The sequence below is a fragment of the Plecotus auritus genome (assembly GCF_963455305.1).
Source record: "Plecotus auritus genome assembly, chromosome: 7".
NCBI lineage: Eukaryota > Metazoa > Chordata > Mammalia > Chiroptera > Vespertilionidae > Plecotus > Plecotus auritus.
Genome location: NC_137774.1, coordinates 53,853,914 through 53,863,624, shown reverse-complemented (window position 1 = coordinate 53,863,624; position 9,711 = coordinate 53,853,914). Strand labels below are relative to the sequence as shown.

Here is a 9,711-nt window from a genome sequence, read left to right as displayed (position 1 = left end):
TCAGGCTGTGCTGCGGGCAGACCCCCCCCCCCGGCTGACAGGCAGACAGAATCGCAGGTGGGTGCGTGCCTCGGCCTCTGGGCTCATCACCAGTGTCTCCCCTAGCCCAGACGGGATCCAGCTCGCATCCTACTGATGCAGGCAAATTTCTGGGCAAAGCCGAGAGGACCAGACCCCAAAATACAGTGACGTGGTCAAGACACGGGGACCTAGCTGCTGGCCCAGGCCTTAACACCACCCGCAAGAAAGCATTGAGTGGCGGTAGTCCTCACAATGTGGCCCAGCTCGCAGCGGCCCGGAAGCCTGCTGGACTGGGGTCCCCAGCCCCTGTTCCTACATCGGGGATGGGGTGAGCCCAGCGATCAGTGGCAGCGAGTCCTCCAGGTGACGATGGAGAGCCACTGAGTTAAGCAGCTGCTGCTAACAGGTCGCAGGGAGGAGTTCCATTTGATCTGTGTGTTTGTTCCTTTAAGAAGTTGCTGTAAGAAAATCATGTTACTTACTCTTCGGAGACCTTACAGGTTGGTGAGCAGGGAGCGTGGGGAGAGTGGCGCCCTGGAGGGGCACGGGAACCCCTCGGCCCTCCCCGCACCTGCCCTGGGCACCTCCTCCATCGGGCTATGCCTGAGTTGTATCCTTTTATAATAAACCAGTGATTTAGTGAGTAACATGTTCTCTGAGTTTTGTGAGCCATTCCAGCAAATTAATCAAACCCAAGGAGAGGTTGGGGCCTTCAATTTATAGCCAGTCAGTCAGAAGTACAGGTGGCAGCCTGGACTGGCATTTGGCACTCTCGGTTGGGGGGGTCAGTGGAACCTCACTCTGCAGCCCGCTGGCCAGCAGCACAGGCCAGAGCATCTGGAGTGCGGGGGAGCCGGCGCCGGCAGGCTGGACCGAACCCTTAACCTGTGCAGTTTGATGCTACCTCCGGTAAATTCTTGGACACCTTACTGGGGTCCGAGAATTGTTTGCTGATGTAGGGGTACTTCCCCACACACATTGAATTGGGTCCAGAAACCTAATTCAATATATATTTACAAAGTTATATTTTATAATTAAAATCATGCTGGACAGACTCATGGTCGTGATGTGAATGTGCGATTTTATATTGGCATGTGGCCAATATAAAATTCAGTTTACATTAAGTGGCCAGGGAGCTAGGATGACAGCATAAACCGTATAGTAAATTGTCCTAAGGCTCAAATAACATGTTTTTAGTGGCAAACAAGAAGTTATCAGATAAGGGTAAGCATGCCAGGGTGGGGGCTACTGGTGACAGCCGGCCTCGATTTACTGAGCACTTCCATGAAGGCATGGAACTGCTGATGCTAATTCTACAAGGAAGGTGTTATTACCCCCACTTTATAGGAGGGGAAACGAAGGCTTAGAGCAGCCTTGGGCAAACTACGGCCCGCGGGCCGGATCCGGCTGTTCTATCCGGTTCTCTTGCTCTCCCCTCCGCTCCTTTACTTTGAATTTATATTAGTTCACACAAACACTCCATCCATGCTTTTGTTCCGACCCTCCGGTCCAGTTTAAGAACCCATTGTGGCCCTCGAGTCAAAAAGTTTGCCCACCCCTGGCTTAGAGCAACTTTTGTCCAGGCCCTCCCAGTAACAGGTGGCAGAACCAGGACTCACTCCACGCTTGACAGGCACCTAAGTGCAGGCGCAGTCACTCAATCCACGCTGGCTCCCTAAGAAGTGATGCAGCCAGAGCAATCCAACAGGAAGCAATCTAACCCGTGTTCCTCAGAGCGGAGCCCCTCCAGCCCGCCCTTGAATGTACTGAGTCTCATTACACAGACAGTTCTAACCAACCTGGCGATCTGATTCCTCAGGTCCAGGCAGATTAGACACTGTAGATAGAAAGAGGATGAGGGAGAAGGACTGCTCTGAAGAACTGAGGAGAGATTCTGATCAGAAGAAACAATTCTATTTACAATAGCATCAAGGAGAAGAATAAATTTAAATATAAATGTAACTAAACTTAATGAAAGAAGTGCAAGACTTGTACACTGAAAATTTCAACACATTATTGATCTAAATAAATAGAAAGAGATTCCATGTTCATGGATTGGAAGACATAATATTAAGATGATAATACTCCCAGAATTGATTTATATATTCAATGCAATCCCTGTTACAATCCCAGCTGGCTTGTTTTGCAGGAATAGTAAAGCTGATCTTAAAATTCAAAGGACCCAGAATAGACAAAACAATCTTAAAAAGAACAAAGCCACAGTGTTCAATTTCAAAACTTATAACAAAGCTCCAGTAATCAAGACTGTGATACTGACATAAAGACAGACATACAGATGTATGGAATAGAACTGAGAGTCCAGAAATAAACCCTTATAATTATGGTCAATTGATTTTTTACAAGGAATCCAAGACAATTCCATGAGAAAGAACAGTCTTTCCAGCAAATGGTGCAAAAGAATGAAATTGGACCCTCACCTCACACTAGATGCAAAAATTACCTCAAAATGGATCATCAACTTTAATGTAAGAGCTAAAGCTATAAAACTTATACAAGAAAATACAGCAGTAGATCTTCATGTCCCTGGGTTAGGCAATGATTTCTTAGATACAAGACCAAAAGTACAAGTGACAAAAAAAAAAAAAAATAGATAATTGAACTCCATCAAAGTTAAAAACTTTTGTGTTGCAAACTATACCATTAAGAAGTGGAAAAAAACACAGAACAGGAGAATATATTTGCAAATCATCTGTCTGATAAGGGACTTGTGTCAGATTATATAAATAACTATTATAACTCAATAATAAAAAGACAACCCAATTTAAAAATGGGCAAAGGATTTGAACAGACATTCCTTCAAAGATACATAAATAACCAATAAACACATGAAAAGATGCTTGCAATCCTTAGTTATTAGGGCAATACAAAAGAAAACCACCGTGAAATGTGACTTCAAACCCACTAGAATGGCTTTTTTTTTAAGACCGGCAAGGGGGATGAGATGAGATTAAACCAAAGAACATATATACTTATATGCATAGCCCATGGACTAATTGTTTTCCTTTCTCCTTTCTTTCATACCATTTCCTTTCCTATTCTTCATTCTTAATTTTTTCTCTCTCTTCTTTCCTCTCATGTTCTCTTTTCTTCCCCCCTTTTTCTTCTTGTATTATTTTCTTTTCTTTACTTTTATTATTCTTGCTTTCTTTTCTCTTTCCTAATTCTCTTTTGTTTTGTAGTTGTTTATGTTGTTGTTATAGAGATCATTGTATGCTTTTGTTTTGTTTCTTGTTTAGTTTTAATGTTCTGTCAGCACCTGCACAATAGCTCACACACTGTGGTGGGGGTGGAGCCTCACAGCCAGCCCACCTGTGGAGAGATACAAACCATGAGTGGGATAACAACAACCAAGACCCAGTTGCAGCAGAAGACTCCAAATAACCCCCACAAGCTGCATCTCTAGATCATCCAGATCATGAGATCGTAGAGACTGCACCACTGGGTCCCACAGGACACTTACGACATAAGGCCACCCCCCAAAGAATGGGAAGCATAGTAGTTCTATCTAATACATAGAAACAAATACAAAGGGACAGCTAAAGTTGAGAGACAAAGAAACAACCCCCAAATGAAAAAAGAGGAAGAATCTCCAGGAAAAAAGCTAAATGAAATGGAGGCAAACAATTTGTTAGATATAGAATTCAAAGTAGTGGTTATAAGGATGCTCAAGGAAGTTAGTGAGGATTACAAGGAACTAAGTGGGAACTACAACAGCATAAAAAGGGAAGTAGAAAAAAAAGAAAATTGAAATTATGAACAAGAACCAGATGAAAATTAATAATACCATGTCTGACATCAAGAATATGGTAAAAGGGCTAGGCTGGTGTAGCTCAGTTGTTAAGCATCAATCTATGAACCAGGAGTCATGGTTCAATTCCTGGTCAGAGCATATGCCCGGGTTGCAGGCTCAATCCCCAGTGTGGGGCATGGAGGAGGCAGCTGACCAATGATTCTCTCTCATCATTGATGTTTCTATCTCTCTCCCTCTCCCTTCCTATATGAAATCAATAAAAATATATTTTTCATGTGAAACAGTGGTATTGTTTGCATACATAAAGTTTTCAGACATCACAATGAGAGAAATCAGACATCCCAATATTTCACAAAGCAAGGTTCCAATTAGTGATACAGTGAATATGCCACAACCTTTCTTCCAACCAGATTTCGCATGCTGAGTAGAAAAATAATGCTTCAAATATTAACTTCAACCTTCATTATTTTAATCTGAAGGACAACCATAAAATATCTCAAAATTTACTACTTTGAGAGTTTGGTTAGGTTAGATTCATTTATTAATGTTAAGAGCAACCATAACTCATTCTCAGTGAGAGAATCCCTATATACAAACCTGGCAAATTTTTTTAAAAGTACTTAAACAAAGCTTGTGAAAATAATGAAAGCTAGCTCAATTAATATAGTGTCAAATAACTTTCAATTAATAATAGAATTATTTACATTTTTGTAGTATCTTATAGCATATTTTGTTCCTACTGAGAAAATATACTAAAATGCTAGTGCTAACCCTGAAATATTAATCCAAACCTTACACATAAGACTAAAATGTTGGTCAAGAGGGAAAGAATGAAATTATGCACCGTCTATAGGGCAAATGAAAATCAATGGCAAGATGCCAGGAAAGCTGAACCCATGGGTACAAACACATTTTTCTTTGTAGAAACAAAGCATATACACAAAATAATTACAAGCAACCACTACATATTGCTGGAAGCTAATTCCAGCATATCATAATAAATGCAAGAAGTCCTCAAAAGGTTGAAGGGCTTCTACATTCAGCAGGGCTGAATCATATTGCCTGCTGGAATAGCCAAAAGCATTTCCCCAACCCTGAAAATCTGCATATATTATTGCCTGTTATTGGAACAGCCAAGGGCAGTTCCCCCAACCTGACAATGCCTACTATATACCAAACCTTAACCTTTGATATATATATATATATATATATATATATATATATATATATATATAATCTGTTTTGCTTTAGGGCAATTTGTGTTAATAAAAAGCTAGGGGTCCAGAGATTCAGAGAACTTGGTTACTGAAGCTAGGTCTCCTCTGGCTCCCCAAAATGCCTTCCAAATTTATATTTCATGTCTAGTCTCTTTATTAATTTATACACAGCCCCTTCTCCAGATAACTGAACCCTTTTAGATGCTGAGAAACACCCTGGGCAATGTATCTATAGTCTCTACTTGCTGGAGAACCTGTTATTAAAATTTCAAAGAAAAAAACAATTTAAGCTTTTTCTATTTAATCCATAAGAAATATTCAGGACCAGATAAATAGGACATTTGTTTCATATTAATGAACATGTGGCTTCTTGTGCTTTCCATCTGAATTAGGGGTTAAAACCCCAAGTACTTTGTTTTTAATGTGATATAAATATAAAGTAATATTAAACATTTATAGGAAAGTAATCCTTTCTTCAGCCCAATTTTACATGAAAGTGCTAACAGTGAAGATTCATGATGTTGTGTGAAAATGGTGACTTAAAACAATGTAGACTCAGCTATAGATTTTAATTTGCGTGCATTCACACGCATACACACACACACACACACACACACATCTGCACGCCTTGTGTATTACAACTGTACCAAAATAGTCTCAAAAATAAAGACAATACCTGAGACATGAAGCAACCCATCTACCCTGCTCTTGTATCCTATTACAGGGAAAATAAGTCTCTGATGCTTCATAAATACTTTTAAAAGTTCAGGATGGCCTTAACTATGCATAGTTTCCACCAATCATTCGAAGCCTCCAGGTTTCAGGCTGACCATGCAGCTCTGGAAAGAGCTGTCATCTATAATCAACTTTGCTTATTTATGCCCCCTCTTCTCTAGATCTGGGAGTTTTTTTCACCAGAGCTTGGTGGTCCATTCGGATGCTAACCAGGAGCCCTCCATCAATGCCGTCAGAACCAAGGTAACTGATTTCTTCACCATATGTCCCCCAAGGGCTTTTAAGATGGCATTGCCAACACACATATCCCACTTTTTGATGTATGTCACATGAATGTATACATCAGCTTTTTCTTGATTCTTATCAGGCACATCCAAGAGAGCTAAAACTTTATAACCAGCACCACCAGCCGGGATAATCATAGTCTGGTTTCCAAAAGTCTGAAGAGCAACCTGTTTGACCACTCCTGAATGGGAGCAAGACACAACAATCCTTGGGGTCTTATTGTAGGGAGAGCAGGCTTTCATATTCAACCCACCATCTATCCTTGCCCAAGCTGTATATTCAGGAAATGGCTTATGTATCACTCCTAGGACAACCACACAAACCATAGTACTGACATACTTTTGAAGATCCTCCAGATACTCCTATGTAGCATCAAGTGGGTTGATCCAGACAGTAACATTTTCTGCTGGTACCTTCTTAGGGGCAACTATCTCCTTCAGGATGTCGTCAGGAATTTTACGATCCCATAAGATAACCTCCTGATTGGTTGCATCCACATGTTCCTCTGTATTTATATGCACCTTAGGGAAGGCGGTCTTGAGCAAGTAGAACATCTTGAGGTTGGACAGCATGTCCCTGCTGGTCATCTTGTGGTTGGCTCCCTCGTGCATCTTCCCCTTGGACTTCTCATGGAGGATGTTGCTTTCCCGAATGCACCTCACTTCGTCACCCCCTGCAGATGGCAGCCAGCATCTCGCACAGGTCCACAGTGCCGCTGTCGGCCAAAGAGGCTGAAGCGGCAGGCCAGGAAGCCTGAGTAGAGGTGGTAAAGCACGCTGACTTCCAGCAAGCAGAACACGGTCCCATCTCACCAGGACAGTGCAGCTCCAGCTCTACTGCCCACCAGCAGGTCTCACATCCAGGTTAGCCAATTCAATAAAAATATATTTAAAAAAAGAATACACTGGAAGGAATTAAAAATAGATTGAATGAAGCAGAGGATCAAATCAGTGACTTGGAAGACAAGGTAGAAAAAGCACCCAATTAGATCAGCAAAAAGATAAAAAAATTCAAAAGCAGGAGGATAGGAGAAACCAAGATGGCGGCATAGATAAGCACCTAAACTACTGCCTTGCACAACAATTTCAAAACTACAACTAAAAGACAAAATGGACATCATCCAGAACCACAGGAAAGCTGGCTGAGTGAAAATTCTACAACTAGAGGAAAGAGAAAAGCTCACAGAGAATTGGAGGTACGGCAAAGGGTCTTTGTGCGCGCAGAGAGGAAGGGTGGCTAAGAGCCTGGCTGACTTTCTCTGGCGGAAGGGGGAAGGAAGCCCCCAACCGCACTGAACCCCAGTTCTGACTGCACTGAACCCCAGTCCCGGGCGAAACCCCGTGGACCCAGGCTCATACAGGGGGAGTCTGGACTGTCAGGTAGAGAGAAAGGCACCCGGAGACTTGGAGACCCTGGGGAGACCCGGGGGAGCCCCAGCAAGCAGGGGACTGGAGGCGCGCGTGCCAGTGTGCACAAAGGCTGCGGAGGTTGCCACAGGCTTTCCCTAGCAGAAGGGAGTAGGAAGCTCCTGATTGCACTGAGCCCCAGTTCTGACTGCACTGAACTCCAGTTCCAGGCGAGCCCCTGGGGACCCACACTCTTGTGGGGGGAATCTGGACTCTCGGGCGGAGACTCGGGAGCCGGGGAAGGCAGAGGTCTGCAGGCGCGCACGCGCGCAAGGGCAAGGCTGGCTGGAAGCCAAGACTGTCTGCTCCGCCCTGAGACTCCACCCCATCCAAGCTGAGCACAGAGGCTGTTGCAATTTGGCAAGTCTAATCCTGTAAGGCTGTCTCCAGCACCGAACTTCTCCCAGCATAGACACAGCTGATCCTTACAGCCAACTGGCCTAGAGGTCAATTCCTCCCAGTGATACCAACAACAATCAAGACTTAACTACAACAAGGCTGTACACACAGTCCACAAAGGGGTGCACCAAGAGTGTCCACCTCAGGTAACTGGGGAGGCCGACCCACTGGGACATATAGGAAACCTAGCACACAAATCTACCCTAGCAACTCAGGGAAGCAGTGAAAATGCAACAACAAAGAAACAGATCACAAACGAAAGAAATGGAGGAAAACAAACGACTGGATATAGAATTCAAAACCACGGTTATAAGGCTTTTCAAGAATATCCTAGAAAAGGCTGATAAATATAATGAGACCCTCAAAGATATGAAAAAGGACCAACTAGAAATTAAACATACGCTGACTGAAATAAAAAATATTATACAGAGACCCAACAACAGACTAGAGGAACACAAGAATCAAGTCAAAGAACTGAAATACAAAGAAGCAAAAAACACTCAACCGAAAAAGCAAAAAGAAAAAAAAATCCAAAAAGTTGAAGATAGTGTAAGAAGACTCTGGGACAACTTCAAGTGTACCAACATCAGAATTATGGGGGTGCCAGAAGAAGAGAGAAAGCAAGATACTGAAAACCTATTTGAAGAAATAATGACTGAAAACTTCCCCCACCTGGTGAAAGAAATAGACTTACAAGTCCGGGAAGTGCACAGAACCCCAAACAAAAGGAATCCAAAGAGAACCACACCAAGACACGTCATAATTAAAATGCCAAGAGCAAAAGACAAAGAGAGAATATTAAAACCAGCAAGAGAAAAACAGTTAATTACCTACAAGGGAGCACCCATACAATTGTCAGCTGATTTCTCAACAGAAACTATGCAGGCCAGACGGGAGTGGCAAGAAATTTTCAAAGTGATGAATAGCAAGAACCTACAACCAAGATTACTCTACCCAGCAAAGCTATCATTCAGAATTGAAGGGCAGATAAAGAGCTTCACATATAAGAAAAAGCTAAAGGAGATCATCACCACCAAACCAGGATTACATGAAATGCTGAAGGGTATTCTTTAAGAAGAGGAGGAAGAAGAAAAAAGTAAGGAAAAAAAATTATGAACAACAAATACATATCTATCAACAAGTGAACCTAAAAATCAAGTGAATTAAAAACCTGAGGAACAGAATAATCTGGTGAATATAAGAGAATCAGGGGGCCGAAACCGGTTTGGCTCAGTGGATAGAGCGTCGGCCTGCGGACTGAAGGGTCCCGGGTTCGATTCAGGTCAAGGGCATGTGCCTTGGTTGCGGGCACAACCCCAGTGGGAGGTGTGCAGGAGGCAGCTGATTGATGTTTCTCTCTCATCGATGTTTCTAGCTTTCTATCCCTCTCCGTTCCTCTCTGTAAAATATCAATAAAATATATTTAAAAAAAAAAAAAAAAGGCCCAGAACTACTATAGAATTTTAGAAAAAAAAAAAAAAGAGAGAGAGAATCAGGGGCATAGAAAGGGAGTGGACTGATAATTCTCAGGGAGAAAGGGGTATGGGGGGTTCAGGAAGAGACTGGACAAAAATCATACACCTATGGATGAGGACAGTGGGGGGGGGGAGGTAAGGGCAGAAGGTGGGGTGGAAACCGGGTGGAGGGGAGCTGTGGGGGGCAAAAGGAGAAACAATTGTAATAATCTGAATAAAGATTTATTAAAAAAAAAAAGCAGGAGGATAGTTTAAGGGAACTTTGAGACAACATGAAACACATCACCCACATTATCGGGGTTCCCGAAAGAGAAAAAGTGAGCAAGGAATAGAGAACCTGTTTAAAGAAATAATGACAGAAAACTTCCCTAACCTGGTGAAAGTAAAAGACACAAAAGTTC

At 42.6% G+C, this 9,711-nt stretch overlaps 1 pseudogene across 1 annotated transcript in view; it reads right to left on the bottom strand.

The window, feature by feature from the left end:
* Window positions 1–5,882: 5,882 nt before the first annotated feature.
* LOC308252617 (Golgi-resident adenosine 3',5'-bisphosphate 3'-phosphatase-like) overlaps window positions 5,883–9,711 on the bottom strand; it is a 20,785-nt pseudogene continuing 16,956 nt past the window's right edge. The window contains exon 2 of the transcript in view: window positions 5,883–6,837. The product of the transcript in view is annotated as a Golgi-resident adenosine 3',5'-bisphosphate 3'-phosphatase-like (transcript). The remainder of the gene's footprint in view (window positions 6,838–9,711) is intronic.